This window comes from Rhinolophus sinicus, chromosome 13 (assembly GCF_057876585.1).
Source record: "Rhinolophus sinicus isolate RSI-liver-muscle chromosome 13, RSI-T2T, whole genome shotgun sequence".
NCBI lineage: Eukaryota > Metazoa > Chordata > Mammalia > Chiroptera > Rhinolophidae > Rhinolophus > Rhinolophus sinicus.
Window position 1 is genome coordinate 51,076,592 of NC_142513.1, and position 24,969 is coordinate 51,101,560.

A 24,969-nucleotide genomic window follows, 5' to 3' on the forward strand; every position below is an offset into this window, starting at 1 on the left:
AGAGCTGATACAACTCGTATAAATCCATTCAGAGCATGTGAAATATTTAATTTACTTGGATGCCCAGCACACTGGTAGCTAAAGGGAGGGCAGATGTTGAAGCTACCCAGGTTCTCCCTTCACAGACTGAAATAGTCACGGGATTGGTTGTTTGGGGAGCCGGGGGGTGAAAACTTTATCTGCCCGTTTTGTCTGTTTCCTGATGCCATGTTTATGTAGTCTTAGCTCCTTGTTTAAAATCCATGGCTTATGCTTCCATGCACGTGGGATGTGAAATATTAATAGTAAATGTGTGAGAGTCCATCTCCTCTGTGGTCCCAATGTGCACCTGTGTAGAGCACACAGCTATACCCACACCACATACAGATTTCCCTCTGCACTCTACCTAATAGGGGTGTGCACGCTTTTGCTCATCTGTGGGAGTGTCTGTCGTGGCAGTCAGGCTATATTTTTATTCTTGAGATCCTTAGCTCTTCAAAAGATATCACGTGCCTGGCACATCATATGAACCCAGTAAATACTTGTTGAATGAGTTAATGAATAAATGCCATATTCAGAGAATTGTAATGGGTGCTAGACTTTCCACAGTCCGATACTCAAGATTTAATTGGAGGAACTAAGCCTATACGCACGAAATAAGGCCTATTACAAAGTAACATAGGACTGAAGCCCATGGATGAACTAAATTAATAATATAATCATAATCATGGGTCACATTCACAGAGTACTTACTATATGCCAGGTACTCTCCTAAGTGCTTTTTTATATATTATTTCATATTTCTGCAACTCTTAAAAAGTATTGCGATTGTTTCCCTCATTTTGCATCTGAGAAACCCAAAGGGACTGAGAGGTGAAGTGACTTGTCTGGAGTCACACAGCCAAGAAGAGGTTCACACACATGGTGAGCACATAGTAGGACTAGGGTTTAGTGACAGCACCTTTCTGGAAGAGGCCAGTTGAGAGGTGGCCTGTCCCATCACTGACAGCCACTCCTGAGTTTGGGCGCCATATACGCAGACTGCCTGGCCAGCCCTTTGTGGGGGCAGCGGATGGCGAGGCTGAGAGCCAGGTCCCCTAACACTGTGTCGTCTGGCTGGCATACAGCTCCATGGCTTTCCCAGAGTACAGGAAAGAAATTCTTTGCTTCAAGGACTCAGTATGTGACAGACTTAAGCGTTCCAGGGAAAGAAGTCTCCCCCTCTCCCACAAACTCAGTAGATCTGGCCGTCTTCATGACACGCAAGATGGACTGTAAGTTTTGAAAAAGCCCAGTGAATTGCCCATTGTGGTGGAGAGAGGAAGAGACACATTGTAAATAACTGAATGTACTCTCAGCACGGAGTGTCACCTCTGTGCCAAGAGCCGTCCTGACTGCTGAAGACTTAGCTGTGAACAAAGCAGAGAAAACTCCCAGCCTTCCTGGAGCGGCCATTCTAATGGGGAGACAGAGGACAAACAAGTAAATGAGGAAGAAGCCACGTGTATTAGGCAGTGACGAGTACAAAGCCTGAAGCAGGAGAGGGGGTGAAGTGTGCCGGGAGGGAGGGCCCTGCAGTTGCAGTGGATGCGAACCCTTAGTTCTGATGACCTGTTCTGTTTTCTCACTTTCTCTCAAAGTAGCCTGTCAATCAACTGATCTGCCAGGGAAAGTGTGGACCCTGGAGAGAGCAGCTAAGGGAGCCACCAGTCAGGGCCCGTTGTCTCCGATGCATTGTGGGGATTCAGGCAGATCACCTGGGGTGCAGGGGGAGGGGGCAATTTTATGTCCACATGTGGTCTTCAGATTCAGTCAGTGCAGGGATGGCCCTGACATTTAGGGAGACATTTGCTTGTTTCATTATATCCCCCACGAGTTTTCCCATATACCTATTTAAAGGAGACACAGTTTGATAGCATGTGGATTGAACATTTCTGTCTGTGAGCAAAGCTTTGCATTGGAAAAGCCTGTGAAAACACTAAGATGAAACATTACAGGAAAATATCGTTTGTTGAGAGCAAAAGCTGGGGGAACTGGACTGCTCAGGTTCACATCGACGGGCCCAAAACTGTATTCACTAAGTTTCTTGTAAGGGATTTTCTCCTCTGAGGGAAAAGCGAGTCAAGTCTATCAAACGTACATTTTCCTTTCTAGAAAATTGGGTTAAGGATTGGATTGAAACCTAGCACGTGATTCAGAGTACTGGAAGTTGGTCCACTCGGTGCAGCTGTGACCCTTTGCTCCCGGCCAGCAGAACTCTGGGCATGGTGTCTCCTCCTCTTCCTGCTGGGCCCAGAGTCTGTTTTCCTGTGTCCCACTTAGCCTGTTGTCCTCGCCCCGTGTTCCTGAGTGGCGTCCAGAATCCTGATTGGGTTTGCCTTGGATCCACACTGCTCTTCCCCCCCCGCCCCCCCCGCTTTACTGTAGGAAATACACTCAGTTGGCACTTTAAACATCTACTCACTTTAGTAACATTTAGTGTCAAGCTTGTTCAGTGTGTAAGAGACTCATCAGTTTTTGTTTTTGTTTTAATTTATTGGGGTGACAATTGTTAGTAAAGTTACATAGATTTCAGGTGTACAATTCTGTGTTAGATCATCTATAAATCCCATTGTGTGTTCACCACCCAGTCAGTTCTCCTGACTCATCAGTTTTATGATGCACCCCCCGCTGCTCCCCGCGAAACTTCTCCACTAAGATCAGGCTTAATTTCTTACATTTACTTTTCAGAAGAGTGCTCTTCACTGTTTAAAATGCAATGAATCATTAAGATTTTAATAAATGACTTAATATTGATTAATGAAGCTTCAAAATATAGAACTGATTTAATGTCTTACGTCACTGCCAAACTTCTCTCAGGAAATGGAACCGTGGGGTATTACCTAGAAGGAAGGACACCCACACACAGGCATCTTGCTCTGTCATGCTGCCCGGGGTTCTTGCTTTCTGTTAGCAACAAACTGATACATTTTTGATGAGGCACGAGTGAGAAAGAGAAAAGGAGAGGCATTACCTTTGGAGTCCTCGAAAGAACCGTATTTGTATTTGTTCTCCTTCCTCAGAGGAGTTGGACCCTTTGGCGGAGCTGTAGCCAACCTTCAGAATCCCTCACTTCCATCCCTCTTACTGTTGTCCCCTTACATAGATCGCGCAATAGGTTAATTTGAACATCTGTCCCCAAGAAGGGCGAACTACCCCTTGACAGCAATTCAAGAAATCCAGCAGCTCACAACCTGTTTTTGATGGTAGAGGAGGTGTTGAGCCCTCCCTACGCATTACATATTTGACGTGAACTTTATATTTCATCGGCAGATGACATGCATTTAATTCTACAGATGATGAATGGCTTGTTGAATTCCGAGACCGGGAATCCGGAGTAGAGTTGAGGGGTCTTTTCTTCCCCAGAGTGAAGGTGAGTGTTGGACGCTCACGACGACTGGTGTTTGACAGGTAGGGACCAGCTAGGTACCATCTTGAGCTCCAGGAGTGAAAGGTGTCTAAGGAATGTCGCAGAAGGCTCCCCAGTGGAGTTGGGGAAGCAGATCCGGAACCAGTGAGGTGATGACAGTGACGTCAGTGCTGTAATGTCACTATGAGCACAGAGCAGGGAGGGCTCAGGGCTGGGGGGCCGGGCAGGGCAGGCAGGTGGTCATCAGGCAGAGGAGGCAGAAGGAAGCGCACGGAAGGGCGCCGAAGCTGCCTGGAAAGGAGCAGGAAGGGGCAAAGGGAGATTCTGGAGGGTTGGTTGCAGCCAGGCTGCCTCCCATGCTAAGGAATCCTGTAGCGAAAAGGCAGCAGGAGAGAGAGACAGGAGGAAGGAAACAATGTTTAATTAGAGAGAGAAGTCGGGGGGCAGCTGGAGGAAGATGGACTAGAAACGGGGGGTCTCGGGCAGGAAGACAGGCCATTCTGCCTCGTCTCCTGGTGACATGTGAGGAGGGTCTGAACCACAGCCTGCCACGCTAAGCGGCTGGAGGCTCAGCCCTCCTGCCGGACGAGTTTGAAAATGTATGAACCACGTAAGAGGAAAAAAAGAAAGTCTGGAAAGAGAAAACCAGAGGAGGAAGAATGGAATGGGCAAGTGTTGAGAGAAGAGGCCTTCACCTTCTCTGAATTAAATTCATTAGCGAAATTTGAGAAACTGTGGTTTCAAAGAATTTGAAAGTGGTGTTTCCTCTTCTCAGCCTCTAGTCAGTTTTTCATTTGCTGTCGTCTCTTAGCTGACAGAAGAAGACAGGTGTCTTTCAGCAGGTAAGTCAGCCAACGGGAGGAGCTTTGCAACAGGCTTTCAAGGGAAGGCCGGTGCGGCCCCAGCCTCCTGGGAGATGAGGTTTGGCTCACAGGGGTACAGGACTCAACTTGTTGAAGCTTTCTGACTTGTCAAAGCACCTTTAAGTAATCCACGCCTGGAATTGTTTCATCTTCAGGCAGGAGAAAGTGAAAACGGCCCCAAAAGGTTCACCGTCTCACATAAACGTTATAAAATGCAGGCACGCTTTACCTTTGAAATGGACAGAGATGACATTTATGTCCTGCTGTTTAATAGGTGTGTCTTTCATTGTCTCTCATGATTGTTCTTTGGAGATGGACACAAATAAAAACCAAGAGAATGACATCTGCCTTTTCTAAAAAGAAGAGTGGCCAGACTTTTATTTTGGGGTTGTTCCGTGGTTCAGGAAGGCTTCCCTTGCCAGGACGCAGGCGCCTGAGTGTGGACTGACGCTCCCTCGTTGGTGAGCTTGCTGGTGGTGATTGAGTGAGCAAAACGCCCGGCCCGTATCCCCGGGCTTCTCGAGGGGACCATGGCTGTCAAACCAGCTCGGAGAAGAGTGTGTTGTCAACCGTGTGCCAGTCAGGTTTCTGTCCACCACTCAAACCTCTTCCTTCCCATGGAAACGGCAGGACCATCCTGTTCAGGGGTTGACCAGTGACCACAGGCACCCCATTGCAACAAAGATGAGGCAATCGTTTGTGCTCCCACGGCTGGCTGATTCCAGTTTTCTCCTCTCCCAAGTGGTGAAACAGGAAATGACATCCCATCAGGAAGAACCTGAAGGTGCCATCCAGTAGCTGTGCCTCACGTCACGGAGGGCCCTCAGTCAGAAATCTTGACTTGCAACTTTAGAGGGTGGGTCTCCGAAAGAATTTCCAAGCGCTCGCAGAGATGAGCAGTGTTTCTCTCTGACGAGCAGGCGCCTGGCTGGGACGCCTGCCGGAGGCTGGCTCCCGCTCTCCACAGGCAAGGGGCATCTTTTGTGCACTGACCTTCCAGAAAGGTAGGCACCATGTTTGTGGGTGTTGCTACTCTGTGAGAGCTTTCAAAACCAACGTGGCCTTGAGTGTGTGTGTGTGTGTGTGTGTGTGTATGTGTGTGAGAAAGAGAGACAGGATCAAAATGCTTGTCATTGCCCTGATGTTCTGGGTGAGAGACAGAAAAGAGGTGTTGGAATCCCTTTGCTTCGTGAGGGTTCTGTCAGAAGTGCTTAGCAGGGGAGCGAGTGTTGGCACCCAGACTCGTACTTCTGACCTGCGTCGCCAGCTCTGGGGCGAGTTTAAACTGATTCACGGAAGGGGTAGGAAGGCTTGCTCAGAGTGAAATCCCAGGAGGCTGACGCTCCGTCAGCACAGCTCTGTTTACTAGGAGAGACGTGACTCAGAGGGAAGTGAAAAGTGTGATCAGGGATCTCCCTCCCGTTGGCACGGCCAAGGCCATTTCCGACCATTTCCGAAGGTCTTCAGGTTGGAACAAGGCCGGGCTTGCTCACTTCCCAGCGGTAAACTTTTCTCCGCTGCCCTGACTTGAGCAAACAGTCTCAGTGTTATCTCCAGAAGACGTTACTGGTGAATGAGCTCTAAAACTGCCTGCCTCGTGGGAAGAAGCAAAACAACCCTATTTTTTCTAACCCAAGCCCATAGTTAGCAAGGATGTTCCTTGAAGCAATTTTATTTCCTCAATAGCCTTATACAGAGCAAGAGAAAGAAACCTTTGGGCCTTATCAGAGGGTGAATATTAATTTTTTGTTAAGCCGTATGTTCAAGTGCCGTCTCTACCAGGCGTGAGGGCTCAGACTTTAAATAAGCACTTTTTCGTTCCTCTCCTCCTACAAGCCCTTTTTATAAAAGGGGTTTCCACTTAACATTGTATCCGTAGACTTGCTGGCCAAAGGGACAAGTTCTTTAGGGGAAAAGAGGCATATATATGTTCATACAGATAGCAATTCTAGAGTCCCTCCCCTTAAAAATACTTCTGCCCTTCCTAAAAGCAACCAAATTAATTTATGTAACTTTGAAGATAATTCTGGGTCAGTAATAATCTACATGTATAGGGTCCTTGCCGTGCATACTTGAATTTTCCCACTTAATCCAATGCGACAGAGCTCATGTGACAGGTTGCAGGTGAGGAAATCCAGGCTGAGTGTGATTTACAGTGGCACAGCCGGGCGGGGAGACAGCCTGTCCAAGCCCAGAGATGTATCGTACCCGTACGTCCCCATCGTCCCCTGTTAGGCCTCAGCGTCCTCATGGGCGAGTTTCAGAGCCCATGATGATGGGCGAATATGCTCACTTGGTGTCTTACAGCAAAAGACCAAAAGTCAATCTACCGTGTTTCCCCGAAAAGAAGACCTGGCTGGACCATCAGCTCTAATGCGTTTTTGGAGCAAAAATTAATATAAGACTCAGTCTTATTTTAATATAATGTAAGACTGGGATATAATATAATATAATATAATATAATATAATATAATATAATATAATATAATATAATATAATATAATATAATATAATGTATACTAATTATAGAATATATAATATTATAGTAAAATAAGACTGGGTCTTATATTAATTTTTGCTCCAAAAGATACATTAGAGCTGGTTGTCCGGCCAGGTCTTCTTTTCAGGGAAACACGGTATAATTGGCTTCTACTGCTGGGGTGAAGCCAACACATGGTCTGGCGGACAGACTGTGTCTAGAGGGGCTCACACAGCCCGGTGTGAATCTCCGCTTCCTAGGTCTGTGACTTAGGCCAGTCAGTGAAATCCTTCCAACCTGGTTTCCTTATGGATGAGCTAAGTATCGCCCTGTCCAGTACACAAGGTTCTTTGTTTCTAAGGAATAGAAAGACGAGGTGTGCGAAGTGCCTCCTGCATGACTGCCAAGTGGGAGTCTCTCCATACATAGTAGTCACCTCTCCAGTTATTGTTGATAGTTTGGTGTGCTAGATTCTGTTCTGGGCTCGGTGTCGGCAGCGAGTAAGGGAGCCCGCCTTGGGGCTGACCTGTGCCTGTGTTACATCGCGGTGTCACTGACCGTGAAACCCGCCTTGTGCTGATGGGGTCATTCATGCTGGAGCTGGTCTGATTTGGACACAGCCTCCGAAACAGAGTAGTGAGTGTCCTATGCGGAGAAACCCAGAGCCTAGTAAAATCAGGCACACAAGCAAGAACATCAGAGACTTCTTGGGCAGAAGTCAGTTTGTTGTGGTAGTGATTGCAGCGTTGCAGGTCAGGAAAGATAGGTTTTTATGCACACATTAGTGTATACACACACACACACACACACACACACACCCCACACATACTTTGTCTGAGTTTTCCTGGGCCCCCAAAGTCATAACAGAAGCATTGCCGGCACGGTACGCATGGGAGGAGGGTCTGGCTTCCAGATCTCATGGAACACAGAGTATCGTGTGGCAGCCATTTATTTAGCTTGGGCCCCGGACAATCTCACAGCAGCCTTGGGCTTTCCGAGGCCTCCCTGACATGAATTTAGGGATGCAGCACAAAGACTGAACAGCACAAAAATGCACCTTTAAAAAGATGGATTTGGGACAAGCGTGATGGCCTTACTTACTGGCTGAAAGCCTGGATTCAAGTTTATCAAGTAGGCCAGTTGGCATCCGGAATGGTGTTTTGGCACTCTGTCCCTAACTATGCGTCCCGATGAGAGCAGATTGTAGCAGACAACAGGGCAGGAACCGGGGCCTCCTGCTGGAATCAGATGCAGTTGTGTTCTTCCTTCTCTTGGAAACACCTGCCCTGACCTTCTCGGTCTCGCACGGCCCGAATTTGTTGTTTTATTGGCTTGGTGGCCCCAGGATGATTGAAGAAATCTTTGTGTCAGCTCAGGATAGACCAGAAAATTGGAACTAGGAGAAAAGATTCTAAAGTAGCAGGATTTGTTTTCCTAAGCCCGATGCGACAATCAGTGTCGTCATTTTATGGGTCCGCCTATACATACTGCCTTAAGATTCTGTCTGGTAGCATGGGTTTTCAATGATGAAAACAGACCTGAAGCTAAAATCCCAACTAAAGTAAAGCAGGGCTTAGGTATAAAACCTCAAATGGCAAGCGAACAGGGAGATTAAGAATTCCTGACCTTGTACAACGCTGTAACAGCCAGAACTCCCCACAGGCTGTGTGCTGATGGTGGATAGATGTTTGATTATAAATGGCCTTCAGCAATCACTGGGTTTTTTAAACAGTTAAAATATTTCCAAAGGTCACCATCATCACTCCTTAAAGTCTGAGAAAGCCCATTAACAAACAGAAGATAGTTTTAGTGAGAAAGGGAATTGACCTGGAGACACATTTCATCTCGCCCAAGTATGAGAATTTCAAAATTCTCAGACTGAGAGTGTCTACATGCTGCTCAAATAGAAAGTTAAGGGGGTTCGGTTCATTGGAATAGCCATTTCTTCTTTACTTTTTTGCCCACCTGGTTCCTGGAGAGTCTGTGGAGCAAGGTTGTGCTGTGTGTGCTTAAGGAGAGCAAACCGAACGGACCAGAGGCCTAACGCTAGCTCGTGTTTGGTTTATACAATGCTCCAATTCAATGGAAAGTTTCCTTGTTATTGTTTCCTGACTTATATCTTCAGGAAATACCAGAAAACTAAGATATTTAACCACAATTTCCAAGTAACTCTGCTTAGGATTGGCACACATAGACACACGTACACGCACACACACACATCACACACACTCGTGTCCTTGGGCACAACATAAAAACAAACCCAAAAGTACCCACTTTTTTGTGTATGTGCCACAGAGGTTGATTTCTCCTCTCATAGATTGTGCTGCTTTCTTCCATCTTGTAGCTGTGCCTTCTGGGACATGTGACGTACACACTGGAACTGGAGAAGGGAGAAATGGAAGTAGTTCCTTAGCTTTTTCTTTAATTGGGGTATAATTGACTTATACTATTATATTAGTTTCAGGTGTTACATGATGAGTAGATATTTGTAGGTATTGTGAAATGACCACCAAATACATTTCTCCTTACTGGGAAAACTGTACAATTCACAGCTAAGGCATATATGTTTAGGTCTTTTGCAGAGATAAAATATGACATTAAGGGGCTTGAAATCATTTTTATTTACTATAGCCATGTTCTAAAATGAATTACTTAGTGAGGAAAAATCAAATGTCTTAATCCATGTGTTCCCGATAGATACTTGTATGTATGCAGGAACAAGGTCTACTTTTATTTTGATTCCTTTGCCAGACATATTGTAGCGAATAGTCAATAGATACTTGTTGTTTAGATTGGTCCTGACTCAGACTGAACAGTAAAGTAATCAGGTCAAGATTCAAGCAAAAATTCTGAGAGCATTTTCTTCAACAGTGAACATTACTTGACATCATTTAATAACTAAATTGGCTTCAATGTCTTCCCCTCGAGTTTTATTTTCTTGTTTGGTAGCTGATTAAAACTTTAAAAAGTTAGAAGATGCTGTTGCTGAACCAATCTCAAATTGCGCAGATTAATGATTTTCATTTGTAATGTTCACGTCACAGGCTTGTTATCATATACTCCACTGTGGGTCCAAGGTACCGGGGCTCGTAGGAAGCTCCTTCTGTTCCATTAGTTGTAACTGGCTTTTCCTGACTTGTTCCCAGTGGAAATCTGCTTTATGTGAATGCTGGTCTATAATCAATTGTAAAAGAAGAAGACGTCAGAGCATTTCTAGATGATGAGTGCAAATTAATATGCAAGTTGAATTTTCCTAAGTAATTATTTTACTGATTACACTATTGTAGTGGTTTTCAAACTTTTTTGACTGTCACTAATGGTAAGAAATACTTTTTAGATCTTAACTTAGAACATACACACACACACACACACAAACACACACACATACACACAAACACACACACTAATGGAAATAAAAGTTTCAAAAAACAACAGCTGATACATATTGATGTTTTCTCTTCTATTCCATTTCACTCTATAAAATTTTTGTTCATGACCTACTAATTAATTTTATGACCCACTGGTAGTGGTTCTCAGTACTGGCTGAAAATAAGAATCAGTAGGGAACTTAAAAAAAAAAAAAAACCCAAAAAACTAAAGCCAAAGGCACCCCAGATCAACAGGATGAACTAGAGATTCCAGAAATAAACCTCCATATATTTGGACCTTTGGTTTATGACAATATTGATATTGTAAGGCAAGAACGGCCATTTGGTTATCCATATGGTAAGAAATGAATCTTGAGTCTAACCTCAAAATTTATACAGCTCTAAATGGTAATATGGATGTGACAGGTAAAACAACATAACTGTTAGGTCTGTCCCGTGTGCTAGCCACTAGCTATTTGTGGCTGCTGAGTCCCTGAAATGCGGCTTATCCGATAGAGATATGCTCTACATGCAGAACACACAGAAGATTTCTAAAACTAACTGTAGAGAAAGAACTGAAAATATCTCAAAAATTTTATATTGATCACATGTTAAAATGATAATGTTTTGGATATATTGGGTTAAATAAAAATATTCAAATTAATTTCTTTTTACTTTTTAAAATGTGGCCACTAGAAAATTTTAAATTACATATTGGGTTTCCACTATTATTCTATTGGACTGCAGCATTCTGGATGACAAAATAGAATATGCCTTGGAGAAGGAAATGATTTCTTAAACAAGACCCGAAATGTACTAATAGGACAAAAACAGATCTATAAAGTGAATTATATTAAAACTAGGAACTTCTTTCCATCAAAGCATACCATTGCAAGAACAAAAGACAACTCGCAGAGGGGATGGGGACATTTGCCATACATGTAATCAACAAGGAGTCATATCCAGGACAAAGAAACAAGTCCATGTAAAAAGATAGACCAATACAATAGGAAAACGGGCAGGTCCTTCCCAAAGGAGCATATCCAGCCAGCCAAGAAATGTTATGCTCAACGTTAGTAGCCATCGGGAATGCAAGTTAAAGCCACAATGAAGTACCACTACACACCCACCAGAGAGGCTCAATGTTAAAAGATGGACCATAGAAGTGTTGGTTAGGATATGAAGCAGCTGAAACTCTCCTATACTAATGTAGGAGTGTCAACAGCTTTGAAAACTGTCCAATAATATCTGTTAAACTTGACTCTATGGATACCTCATGGCCTAGCATTTCCACTCCTAGGTATCTGCCCTACAGAAATGCGTATGTACGAGTCTGTTTACCAAAAGACATGTGCAAGAATGTTCATAGATAGCAGCATTATTTGACATAGCCCCAAACTCCAGATGGCCCAAATTTCCATCAACAGTAGAATGGAAAAATGGATTGTGATATAGTCGTACCATGGAGTGCTAAACATGCACCAACCTAGACACACCTCAGTCACAAATGCTGAGGGAGAATCCAGACGCAAAGGAATGCATTGGGTGTGATTCCACTTATATAAAGTTCAAGAACAGGCGACGTTAATCCTTGGTGTGAGAAGTTAGCATAGGGATAGTTGGGGAAGGTGGGGTAGTGACTGCATCAGGCACAAAGGGAGGGTCTGGGAGGCAGGTAACATTCTGTTTCTTGGCCCGGCTGCTGGTTCCAACATAGGCGTGTTCACTCTTACGGTTTGTTATTTTGCTGTTTGTATGGTCTTCACCTTCAGAGATCCTGATTTAATTGGTCTGGAGAAGCCGAGAGCATGGCTTAAAAACCTCTCCCAGGTAATTCCCAAGGAGAGCCAGGGCCGAGAACCAGTGCACTAAAGGGTCGCAACCGGCCCTTTGAAAAACCGTCGACTTTAATATTACCGCAATTATTATACTAGGCCGTGCTAGGCCTGTAGTATCTTTACTCAAGTTACTTTGAAGGCATAATTCACATTGATACATCTTAGAGACATAAGGAGTCACAAAGTTACCTGGCTGCCTTAGGAAGCCAGCGGGTAACTGAATTAGCAGTGGGCCACTTACGGCCTGCAGCTCCTGTGATGACAGCCGTTCCCCTTTTTATCGCGCTTCTCTTTATTACACTTCAAAGATGTTGCATGTTTACAAATTGAAAGCAAGACCTTCCACCAGCAAAAAGATTCCTACCCGCTTTCCTGAGGGTGGCCTGGAACCGAACCCGCAATTGGTCCGAGGTCTGCCTGTATTACCAGGCCTTCTGATTTTTCTAGAGAAGCGGCAAATCTGGATTTTTATGTGAAACTCCCTGAATTTTTAAGGTTGGCTCGAGTTGTTCTAAAGTGCTGTGCAGATCAGACTAAACTGACTGGTTGGCCCGATACAAACGGCACCAAGCTCTGCCACCGGGTTGTAACTCTGACTTAACGTTTTACAGTTGGAAGGACACTTAGGGGTGTAATTGTATAGTCTGCTAATTACTTTTCCCTTTTCTGCTCCTGCAGGGATGTTGTGAAAATACGTGCAACATTTTAGCGCGCGCACGTGCACACACACACACACACACACACACACCCCATACCTGAGTTTGTTGGTAGTGAGTTATCATATACACTCAAGGTAATGATCATTATTTACATTTTATTTTATTTTACCTCTATTGTGTTTCCTTAATTGTGATCTTGGAAAATTACATGTGTGACTCAAAAGTTTGTTGTATGGGATTGCTTTTCATGTTGTGGGGAGGAGTGGTGTTTGCGCCAGGCAAGTGCCATATTCTCTGTGAAGTACTGTAGATTCCTGTTCTTTTCCTTTTGAAAGGGCAGATGTTGAGTGAAAGTTTCATTTGACAGCACCAGGTGGTGAAGGGTCCCCGCCACCCCCATAGGTGGTATTTGCCATCTGTGCTCCAGGCCCCCTGCCCACCTTTCTCTGTCCCACTCCCCCAACCTGCTGCCCTAATGGTGGGCGAGGGGGGAGGAAGAGTTGGCTGTCCTGCGGGTTTCCAGTTTCCAGGCTGTCACCTGTAAGAGAAGAACTTTCAAAAGCATCAACAGTGACAGTCAAATGTCATCATGTGTATGTCGAAGAGTTAGTCACAAGGCGTGTTCACAAGTATTGATGTGATGTAAGACAAAATCAAGTCATGTAAAGACAGGGAGCGCTTGTACCTTCACTGCCTACATCTCATGTGTCTCTGCGTCAGTTTGAGCAAGTCCCTTTAGCCCTCTAAATCCCATTTTTCACCTGTAAATTGGGGGCATTACTCATTATTATCTTTGTGAGGATTCAGTGCTTGTGGAAGAAACTTTGTAAACTGTGACCTATATTATAGTCGTTAGAATTGTAATCATCTCATTATTTCTGTAATGGTTTGTGGAAAGCGGTGTTATTATTCTGTTTTCCGCTACACAACCAGATGTCATCTGGATTACATCTCTTACACTTTCTCCTGCACCTGCGGCCCTTGCTTGCGTGCGGCTTTTCCCCATGTCCCCACCTTCCCGGCATAACCAATTCTTAATGGGTCAGAAGGGGTTCGTGACCCAGGCACGCCCCCTTTTAGCCTACGATTTTCTACACCTTCTTCCTAAAAGTTTTGAAAACGTGTTTCCCCTGCCTACTTTCTAGTCAGGTGAGAGTAGGTATGAGAGGTTGGGGGGACCGGGGAGTGCCAGGAAGCCAGTCCTGACCAGCACGGCATTCATTCTCAGGAAGCAGTGCTACAGCCTGACAGCAGCTGCAGGAGAATTTTGGTCTTGGCCACACTACCAGCCCCCAGTGGCTGTACAGCTTGCACAGCTCCTAGGCTTTCAGCACTCCTGGCACTTAGAGCTGCCGACCTGCTCTGAGGCCTGTGGATAGGCCCACCCCTCGCATCGGAGGGGCCCAGGACAAGCGTACAGATGGAGGCATGTGGCCCCCAGCCCGGCCCTGGCCCTGGCCCTGCCCCAGCCGCATCCCGTCCTACTCAGCTGGAGGCCAAGTATGCTTGTTGCAGACAGCCCGTGCATGTGTCCAAATGAAGGTCTGCTCTTCCCCTTCCCAGCAGTCTCTTTGCCATCTCTAGGCCTAAGGGTACATACCCTGCGCAGTCACTTTTAGCTGGACAGACCTGGGGAAGGGTTCATGCAGGCCTTGGAAGTGCTCAGAGCTGTTTGGACAGGGGATTCTAGGACCCGAGGCCCCCTTCACAAGTCTAGAAAGGGGACATGGAGTGTGGGTGACACGTCCCCAGGGACCTGTGGACTCCTCACCCCGTGGGAGAGAGGTCTGGCCAGAGTGGGGTCTTTTTAAATAAGGCCGAGAAGTAAGAGTGGGGCTGCGTCTGTGCCAGTCGGTGCCCTGGGCCCACAGTTGGGACTTAATTGTGTCACCAACTGATGCATGACAGTGACAAAGGCTGAGCAATTTCAGAATTGTTGGGGACTATGTAAATGTGACTCCTCTTCTGCCACCACGCCCCAGGTAACAGCAGGGCACAGGCTGGGCTGCTGAGGTTTCGTAAAGAGGCAGATGAGTGACATTCCCAACCTCGTGAGCTAAGCTGGCAGGAAGAAAATTTACCAACGGACAGTGCACTTGATGGGAAAGGGAAGTCATCCACAGGCTCTCCCTCGCCCTGGACCAAAGGACGTCACTGGGGCTCAGGGAGCGATCTCGTGGCATGTTTTAAGAGAATCCACATACCGTATTTCCCCAAAAATAAGACCTAGCCACACCATCAGCTCTAATGCGTCTTTTGGAGCAAAAATTAATATAAGACCCGGTCTTATAATTTATATATAATTAATATAAGACCAGGTCTTATAATATAATATGATATGATATGATATGATATGATATGATATGATATGATATGATATAATATAATACCTGGTCTCATTTTAATATAAAATTGGGTCTTATGTAATTTAATTTTATATTAAAATAAGACCGGGTCTTATATTAATTTTTGCCCCAAAAGACGTGTTAGAGCTGATGGTCCAGCTAGGTCTTATTTTCGGGGAAACACGGTAGGTTTAGTGTCTCGTGTGAGCCCTGCAGACAGTACTTACACTTGGGATATTTGGAGTTGAATGTCATGATCCGTTTGTTCACTTTCTTTCAGACCACTCCTTCCTTTTAGATCAACCATAAGACGCTGACATGTGACTGTCACTGACATGAGTGACACAGAGGAACTGAGGCCCCTCATAGGGCGACAACCTGCCCGTGGGTCAGCTCTGCTCTGGTTGCATCACGCTCCCTTCGCTAGGTTCACACATGGTCCTGCGTCACAGAATTTAGACCAGTTATTCACAGTAGCACTTCTACCAACCATATTTCTTGGCAGGAAAAAAGTAAGGAAATGTCCAATAAGTCTTCATTTAAAGGAGAAGTAATTTTTACAAGAAGGCTTGGGAGCCTCTAGACCCCAAATCAGGATCAATAGAGTAGTAACCAGAAAACCACACTGGCACACACTTGACCTTTCTCCCCCGTGGCAAATTGCCAGATATGGCAATGACCTAGAAAAGTCGAATATGTGTTTTATTCACAGCAGCTAATTAGCATCATTCTGTGTTTCCCCGAAAATAAGACCTAGCTAGACGATCAACTCTAATGCATCTTTTGGAGCAAAAATTAATATAAGACCTGGTATTATATTATTATATTATATTATATTTTATTTTATATTATACCCGGTCTTATAGTAAAATAAGACTGGGTCTTATATTTTTGCTCCAAAAGACACATTAGAGCTGATTGTCCAGCTAGGTCTTATTTTCAGGGAAACACGGTAGGCAGAAATTAGAGAGACTAAAATGAAAATCATATAAAATGCATGTTGGACAGAAAAGTAAGGATAACCTTTTGGGAAGAATGTATATTGGAAAAGTCTGGAAACCTAGGGAAATCTTCATTTCTAAATAATATGTTCCGTTTTCATACAATATACTCAGGATGTTTTTTTCTGGACACTTGTGCAGGCAAAATATCTGTAAATTTAAAGCCATAGATTTAATCATGAATCAAAAAAGTATAATCAATAAATGAAACATTTTCTCTGTGTTCCAGACTTTGTAAATCTCCTGTATGTTTCTGTCTCTTTGTCTCTCTCACTCCCCCTTTTCTATGTAAAATCTGGCATTATACCTTTTTTATTCCTTAAAGGGGCTTCTTGCGTTAGAGGCTGGTTAGGAATGATGAGATCTTTTTAGTTTTGAGATCTTACGAGTTATTTTCTCTTGCTGAATACAAACAGCGGAGGCTGGTGGCCATGGGCAGAGGGAGCAGCTGCCCTGGCCGAGGAATGCAGGTGACCGTCCTCATTTGCTCAGGGAAGCAACCAGTGGCTAGGCCAGTAGGGGCTGGATCTTCCAGCCGCAAGCCCCAAGCTGCAGCTCTCACCAGGAGAAGTGGTTGCTTGTATTGTTCTAAGCCTGTTGATGATTTCAGGGTAACTGAGGTTATTTTCCTTTACCCTGTCACTACCTCCCTGCCCTCCGCAGTCGGCTGTCACGCCCACTGCGCCCCACCCTCATTGGAGATGACCAGAATTCCTGTCATCTCGTTCTTTTCCAAGGGGTGCTTCATTCTGCGGGGGCAGCAGGCTGCACCACAGGAAACCCCGCCTTTAAACATTATGTAAGCCTGTGCTTCAAAATATTAAAATTGGGGGCTTGCTTCATCCGTGTGCCTTAGTAACCCCAAGTCCTTCCCTAAGAGGAACTCACCCTCCTCCTCCATCTGTGAGTGAGACGACGTTCCAAATTCCTTCTCGATCGAGATGGGCCCCACACCCTCCTACAGGTCTTACTCACGGAAAATGAGTCCTTTGGCGACCCTGCCCAAGACAGGTGCCATGGTTTCAGAAGTCCTGCTGTCACTGAGGCAGTGGGTTACCTTGTCAAATGACACTTATCCCTCAGAAAAGCTGCTCCTCCACCAACACTTGGACCGGGTGACCCCAACACCGGTCAGGGTTTCGTAGGAAACTGGTGAATGACGGCTGGCCGTTGTGCCGCCTAGAAGTCTGCAGGCCACTGACAGGGACGTGTAACTAGGACCGTAGCACTGACACTTGCAGCTTCTTGGGCACTTACTATGCTCACATACCAGGCATTACACCAAGTGGTTTAGACACATGGCCTTATTTAATCCTGATGCAGACTTTACAGAATTAAAAATTATGATACCTGTTTTACCGATGAGAAATTCAGTGCTTCGAAGAACGCACTTGCCCTAGCTAGCTAGGTCATGTTGCTGGAAAGGGGTGAAGATGGGCTTTCGGATTCCCAAAGCCCAGTTGTTGGTAAGCTAATAGGCCTTGGGTTCCTACCTGTCCTGTCCTGGAAATCCTCCCCCAGTGTGTTGTGGGTGGATGCTTTGGCAGGTCCCCAGACGAGTCTCTCCAGCCTTGTCCTTGGGTTCTCTGCGTAGTGTGGTTGCACCCACTATGTAGACTTCCCTTATGGAAGGAAGGCTATGGAGCCTTGGGGTGAAGGCAGCTGTGAGGGAGCGGGAGGGTGTCCCATTACTCTCCCTTGGGGAGTCTTTTTAAACTCAGTATTTAATCTTAGTTCAACCAGCCTGGCGTGGGATTCTTGCCCATCCCCAGCAAAGTTAGGATAAAAGATAATATGGCTACACAACACTGATCTAGCACTTTACCTGCTCAGGTATTTTTACACACCTGATCACTCAAAACCCACAACAGGCCTTTGCAGTACATAGAATTAGCATCTTTCACAGGTCGGCAAACGAAGATTCAGAGAGCTGGAGCTGCCCAACACCCCGGAGCTATTGCTTGACGGGGTGGCCCCCAAAGCCAGGCTTTCTGAGCCCAGAGTCCTGTTCTTTCTCAAGTAAGTCAGCTGTTTGAATGACCGTGAGCTATTGGAGGTGCATTTTCTTTTTCGTTTTTGATTCACTTCATCAGTTATGGTCTGCAGTGTGTCTGGCGGTCTTATTGACCCTTTTCACCCGGAACTAAATGACAGGAAAGCTGCAGCGCCCTGCAGCCACGCACAGGAGGTCCTTGCAGACACGAAGCCAACCTTAAATGGGAAAACTTGAGACAGAACCAGGGCCCTGCCTGCCTCAGGCTCCTCTGTGACTCACTGGCAGAGAGGTTTGCAACTCCCTTGCTTCTGCCGACATCACTCACTTGTGCCTAAGACTAATAACAGGGTAATTTGTGAGGCAAGATACGTGACTCACCAGGCAAGGGAGGAGAGCTTGCAAGGAATGACTTGGGGGACAGCCCCCAAATGTTTGCTAGCAATTGGAAAGGGAGTGCTGACGTGATGCTAATTGGGGTCACATTTCTTTACATTGCAATACCATTGCCTAGTTACCCAGCTATTAATTTACATTTTAGACTTCCAAAGTTAAATTAAAGAAAAAAATACACCGAAAAACAAACCAACAAACAAATGGTGGGGAAGGGAATTCTACCTTTGAAGGCAGAATTATCAGTTGTTAATCCCGGGTCATTTCTCATCGATTTCCTGCCAATTGTTGTGGACGCCTTCCTTTTCTTTGAACCCTAGGATTTGTTTCTCCGTGTTCCCTCCTTCTTATTTCAGTCAGACCTGTTTTTCTGCAAGTTCCTTTCCATGTTATCAGTCTGAGTAAACTTCCTCTGTCACTTATCTCTCTCTTGGTCTTGAGCTGGGTTCTAGCAATGCCTGTCAATTAATGGGGCGGGGGAGGCAGAGATGAACCAGAGACTCTAAAGGTGAGGAGGCATCCAGAAGAATTACATTTTGATGAATGCTGCCTCCTTAAACTGCATTTTCTGTCTTGTATTTATTACCTCCAGAATCTAAAATCAGATCATAGATGGCCCTCAAGAGCCTGTCCTCCTGTTAACCGAGTAGACACATTTTTTATTTTCTCTGACACTGTTAGAATACAAAAGATTCTAATAGTTAGTTGTTTGTGTGTGTAAAAAGGCTGTGATAAGTTTTATGTAGGTACCAAACCTGCCTTCAAATCAGCTATTAGCTTTTGAACATGAAACATTTACATAAAAAAAATAAGCCTCTTAGAAACATGTTAAAGCAAAATAAATCACCTTAACAACACGTTTCAGGCAGGAGAAAGTGGATGTGTATTGGGGAAAACAATAATTAAAAAATGTAAAACACCCAGAATGTTACCATTTTAGCATATCAATTAGTTTTTCATATTTCCTTCTAGTTTTTGTCTTCACACACATATATGTATAACAGTAGAATATGGTGAAATCTCATATACCATCCTATGATCATACGATAGATACAATTTTCAATTTTAGTGTTATTTTTAATATGTCATAAACACTTTCCAAAGTTGATAAGTTTCATAATTTTTAGCTCTAGCTGATTTAAAGTCATCTTTTAATCTATAAGCAAAGTCTACACACAGCATCAGACGGGAAAAGTGAGAGATGAGAAAGCTTTCCCTTCTCATGTGAACTTCTGAGGTCTTTTTGACTTGAGCGAAATAACGTTAGCTTTTGTTCATTAGTATTTGAGTAGCAGGTAAAGATGGTTGGACTTTTCCATCAAGGCCGTCTGGGTCCAGTCGGGATTCACTTACTAGAACGAAGAACTCTGCAGAGTGTAGGAAGCGGTCGGGGCTGGCACAGGGCACAAAAGCAAGAGGCCGCCTGGGGCTGGAGAGCAGACCCTGATGGAGAGGGTACACAGGCTGCTGTGGTGCCAGCAGAATGGGCAGAAACCAGCCCTCTGGAACTTGCCAGAAACCTGCCCTCTGGGATGCTGGGGAGAGGAGTTCCCTGGGAAGTGTCTCACTGGAGATACTGCCACAAAACTGCTCAGGGAGGTGCCAGTGGCTGCCGGGGCCCTGGGGTCTTCACTGCCTGCCTGCCAGAGCTAGAAAGAGAGTCTCTTTCCTCCGGCAATGTTCTGTCACCACTCTCCACTGACCAGGGCCAGCTGACAGAGGGAAGTATTAGGGTGATGCAAAAGTAATTGCGGTTTAAAAGGTTAAAGATAATTGCAAAAATTGCAATTACTTTTGCACCAACCTAATAGGTACAGGGACCAGACCCATTTCACAGAGCAGGCCAAGAGGGTGAATTTGGAGCAGAGAGGCCGTACCTTGGTAACTGGCACAAGCTCCATATAGGAAGCCTGGGAAGTGGAGCAGAGACTTCGGATGCTTTTAAATGTTAGTGGAAACCCAGGACCCCAGGGGACTTGCTGTGGAAGAAGATCCCTTTTTATTCAGGTGTAGGAGTTCTCCATCTAGTCTAAATATAAGTCTTTTGTATTGCAAATATTTTCTCCTAGTCTGCAGCTCGCTTTTTTCTTCTCTTAATGGTATTTTTTGATGGGCAAATGTCTCCAGGTTTTGTCATCCACCTGGAAGCAGCATCAAGGAGAGTTCTGACTTACTTCCCCATTACATTATTCCCTCTGTGTTAATTGTTACAGTCTAAGCCGTTATAACAGAAAGAACTTAGTGACAGAAGTCTATTTTTCTTGCATGTCACAGCCCAGATATCATCCCCCTGCCCAGCTGTCAGGAAGGAAGACAGAAACCAGGGCGTGCAGCGTGGTCCTTAGGGACATTATGCAAATCAATCCCACTTCTGTGTCATTGACCCAGATGTAGTCACACACCTCTGGCCTCAAGGGAGATTGGGACATGTTGACTCACATGGCAGGGCAGCCACGTGCCCAGGTAAACCTGAGAGGCAGGAGGCCGGTAACTAAAGGCAGAAGGCATGGATACTTAGGGGATCTCCTGATACCCCCCCCAGTGACATCTTTGAGCGATACCATGCTTTTACTACAGATACTCCGAATTTTTCCTTTTTTAAGTCTCTTCCATCTGTTCTCAATTTCTTTGAGGCTTTACATTGATAGAATTGTAAGATTTAGTCTGAGAGAATTACTTAAAATTGGTTTTATCTTGTTGTAAGTTAATTACTTCTCTACACAAAGTGTAGGGTTTTCTTTTTCCTCTTCCTTTTCAGTTTTCGTGCAGTTATAAGCCCCAGGCATTAAGAGGCTTTTTATACACTAACGTCATCATGAGAAATATTCTTCAGAGTTAAGTTGCTCGTCATTTACATTGTCTTCTCCATGTGAAACAGCACAATTTCAGATGCTTTTAGAACTGGAACTGACATTTGGCACAGTGCTGACGAGGACGCAAGTACCTGCTAATGTTTTCCTTTGGGTTTTATCTTAAAGGCATAACCAGTTTTCTTGGCTGAGTTAGTAGAGTTAGTGCCAAAGAAAACACAAACAGATTCAATGTCGATACGCATGCTTACCTGACCCCTGCACCAAATTTAAAAAATTGTTTTGCAACGAATAAAAGTGAAGTTGTTTGTAGATAATTAAATTAGATAACATTTTTGGCCATAACCTCCCTCCTTGATTTTCAGCCTCAGTAAACCTTCCATCCATTCATTCATCAAACACTTATTTAGTGTCTGCTGTGTGGCAGGCTTTGGGTATAGGACAGCAAACAAGCTTGGGAAGGTCTGTGCTTCTGGAGCTGGCCTTGTGTCCTCAGGTAACCTCAGCCCCACCCAGTGTCACCACCCTCACCACCTCCCCGATCCTCCAACCGTAGTAATACTCAGGGATTGTGAACATTGATTCAAGAGTGTCTTTCTGTCACATCATCTCACATTGCTCAGGAACACACACCTTTACTTCAACTTGATATGTCTACCTAACGTCCCATTTCTCATCACTCTCCTCTCTCCAGGAGACATGTTTTGTAGAGTTACCTTCTGAGCTGATGTGTCCACAGTAGGGAGTGGGAGCGTGATTACCACAGCCCCAGCCTGCCTTGGAGTTCTTTCTTTAGCAACAGTTCAGTCCTCCACAAAAATGTTGCTTCAAATAGTGATAACCTTTTGGCCCAGATGGTTTTGTTTCTGCAATCCTGGGGTCAGATTTAATGGCGTTCGTCTGAGAAAGTGGGTCAACAGACTTCCTTCACCTGGTTGGGTTCTGTATCCATAAGGTCAGAAAATAATGAGTCACAAAACCTACACTAGTTAGATTGTCTTCCTGCAAACTTCTGGCAGCTGGCATTGAATAGAGGGTTGAAAAATTCCTCAGTGTTAGCAGGTGGGAAAACACATCTGAACTATGAGGCATGTCCGTTACTGATGCCTCGCTAAATAAAAAAGAAATAACTGTAGGCATTTTTCTCGCAGATATTTCTTATTTTAAAAAAACTGCTTCAATTTTTCCTTGGGACAGGAGAGGCTGAGAGTACAAACGGTTCTCGTGGTGGTGAAGTCCGATCCATCCGGTTTTTATTTTGGCCTTTTGCTTTTGGTGTCCTAGGCTTTGCCTAACTCAAGGTCCTAGAGATGGACTCCTTCCTACGGAGTCTTCTAAGCATTTTATAACTGTAGCCTTTATCTTTAGTCCTGGCCTCCATTTCCAGTTGAGCCAAATGGATTTTTGTACATGTCGTGAAGAAGAGATGCTTAACTCTTTGAAGCAGCAATAACGACTGTTTGGTGGAAGCACTTGAAGAGTGAACAACATAGATTTACTTTTTTTCTCAGTTTGAACTCCATTTTCCAGGGGTCCCCCCTCACCTTCTGAATCTTTCTATTAATATCTCTGTTTCCCTTTAAATTTTTTCAGCGTTAGGTCCTAAGTGACCAGGTCTGTCAACACATCTGGAGTCATCGCATACGGTCCACGGGTCATTACTTAGGATGGCAACTCCTACATAGCCATCGTAAGCTAGTCACTTAGTTCTATAATTAGAATGATCAAGGTTAGCTATTTGTTTATTATTTAGTATTATTGAGAGATATTTACGTTTCACACTGGACAAAGTATGGTAATCTGTACTGCCAGGAGTCACATTTTAGGAGCGAGCAAGTTATTTTATATAACAACTTTTCTAGTGCTATCCGAAGAAAATCTAACTCACTGCCATTTCTATTTGTTCCCTGAGTCCTAGTCTGTTAAATGGGGAGCCAGTAAAAGAATTAACACGCTGAGGCAGACTTCTAGGAAAAATACATTTGCTCTTGCAGGAGTGTCTCATGATGATGAGGTGAGAAACAGGCCTGGTACAGACAGAATCTTATCTTTCACATCCGTGGCTTGGTTTCTGAGATCTGTCGGAAGTTTGAATTTTAGCTGGAGTGTGACTCAGAGACTTTTATGCCTGCTCTTGTTCTGAGCCCTGTCCGGCTGAGCCCTTCAAAGCAGGTTTCCTCTCTCAGTTGCCTCCTTGGGTCACTTACGTCACATGGCCCAGGCAGCCAAGCTTCAATTCCTGGTGCCCTTACCAAAGCGTGTTCATTCCTCCTTCCTACCAACTCTTCCTTCAGTTCTCACCTCCTCCTCCCACGTCTGGACGCACGCCAGTCCTGACTCAGTTGTAAGCCCCCTGAAGTCTGGGGTCATCCCTTTCGCTTCTGTAGCCCAAAAGCCTGAGAGACAGGAAGCATTCGATGAATCTTTCTTGATTATCTTTACTCCACCATATTTGTACAGCTTTGCAACTGGGACTTACCCTCCCGTAGAGTAGAAATGATAGTAAAATGATTCAAAAAGAAAGCAGCCTCTCCCCTGCCCCACACAAGCCTCACAGGTATGGGCGTGACTGTGCTCCTTGGGACGAGCCTGTCTCTAAACAGTGGGTGGGTGAGAGGTGGAAAGAGGTAGGGAACGACCTCACCGGGGTCCAGTTACTGGTTTTGGTGTGGATTTTTCTGAAGGGTCTTGGGGTCCACACTCTGGAATTCTTCCTCATCTGAGGTTGGAAATCTCCCATGTCCATACTCCACTCTCTGAGTCTCACCTCTGATGGCGTCTTCCCACTCTGCCCATTCCTTAGTCCCACTCCCACCTCCCTTGTTTCTGCTTTCCCCCTCAATCTCGCTCCCTTCTTGGCCTCCCTTTATTTTCTACCCAGTTTGGATCTTGTGTGTCATCCCACGAATGACATTATTATCATCGTATTTCATCCCCGGATGCCACTGGTCTAGATCAAGTCTACCCATTCCTGACTGCATCTCGTGCTTTAAGCTGCTGGATGCTCTCCAGTCTTTCTCCTGGGATGTACTCCGTACCACTGCCAGCAGAGCTGCCATGTATGTGCCTGGCCAAGGGCATGTGGGGTTGAAGCCCAGCCCTTATTCTGCTGGATAGAAATCTGCCCAGAGCGGGCACCGTCCTCTAAGTGGCATGAAAACACAGTTTGGGCTCACAGAAAACCTGGCTGCCAAAGCAACCTTTCTAAAATATCTGACCACTTTACTCTCGTCCATAATACTCTTCTGCGAAAGCCCAAGCTCCTTAGCAGGCCTATGACCACAGCCGACCTGACGCCCCAGCTTTTTGATGAGAGTGACCACAAGATTCGTTCACATCTGAAAGAAAGGGGGCACTATTAATAATTATGCCGAGAGGATAAATTGAAACTGGAATCCAACAGCCCACACCTGGGATTCTTAGGCTGCAGCAGTACCAAACTGCCGGTTTGTTCCAGGGACACCATGTTATTAGGTTGGTGCGCTTTTTGCAATTATTTTCAACCATTTAAACCGCAATTACTTTTGCACTAACCTAATATTGACAAATCAAGAGGTTCTGATAGAGTTATTTTGACCACCCTGTTTTGAATCTGAGGGTATTTGCCTCCTTCCTCTGATGCGCTTTTAAAAGATGGAATCCAAATGGCAAGATTCAAATGGTCACAGCCTCAGCAATGAGTTTCTCTTTCTGGCTCCTTGATCATAGTCCTTTCTCTCCTGAAAACGTCTATTCCCTTCTCCCGTTTTCCTGCCGCTCCCTGGCTTATTTCAAGGCATCTCAAGAACCCTCTGTTCCAGTTCTCTTTCCCTGACGCTGCCTGGCTGGCTGC

At 45.0% G+C, this 24,969-nt stretch overlaps 1 protein-coding gene across 2 annotated transcripts in view; it reads left to right on the forward strand.

Moving 5' to 3' along the window:
• Positions 1-24,969, forward strand: part of CERS3 (ceramide synthase 3) — a 103,759-nt gene that overhangs the window by 12,096 nt on the left and 66,694 nt on the right. The window contains exon 1 of one of the 2 annotated variants that reach the window (XM_074317748.2): positions 5,077-5,255. The exons of the other annotated variant lie outside the window; for it this stretch is intronic. The gene's annotated coding sequence lies outside the window, so the exon portion shown is untranslated. Of the gene's footprint in view, positions 1-5,076; positions 5,256-24,969 lie in introns of those variants that run through there. 2 annotated transcript variants of the gene reach the window in all.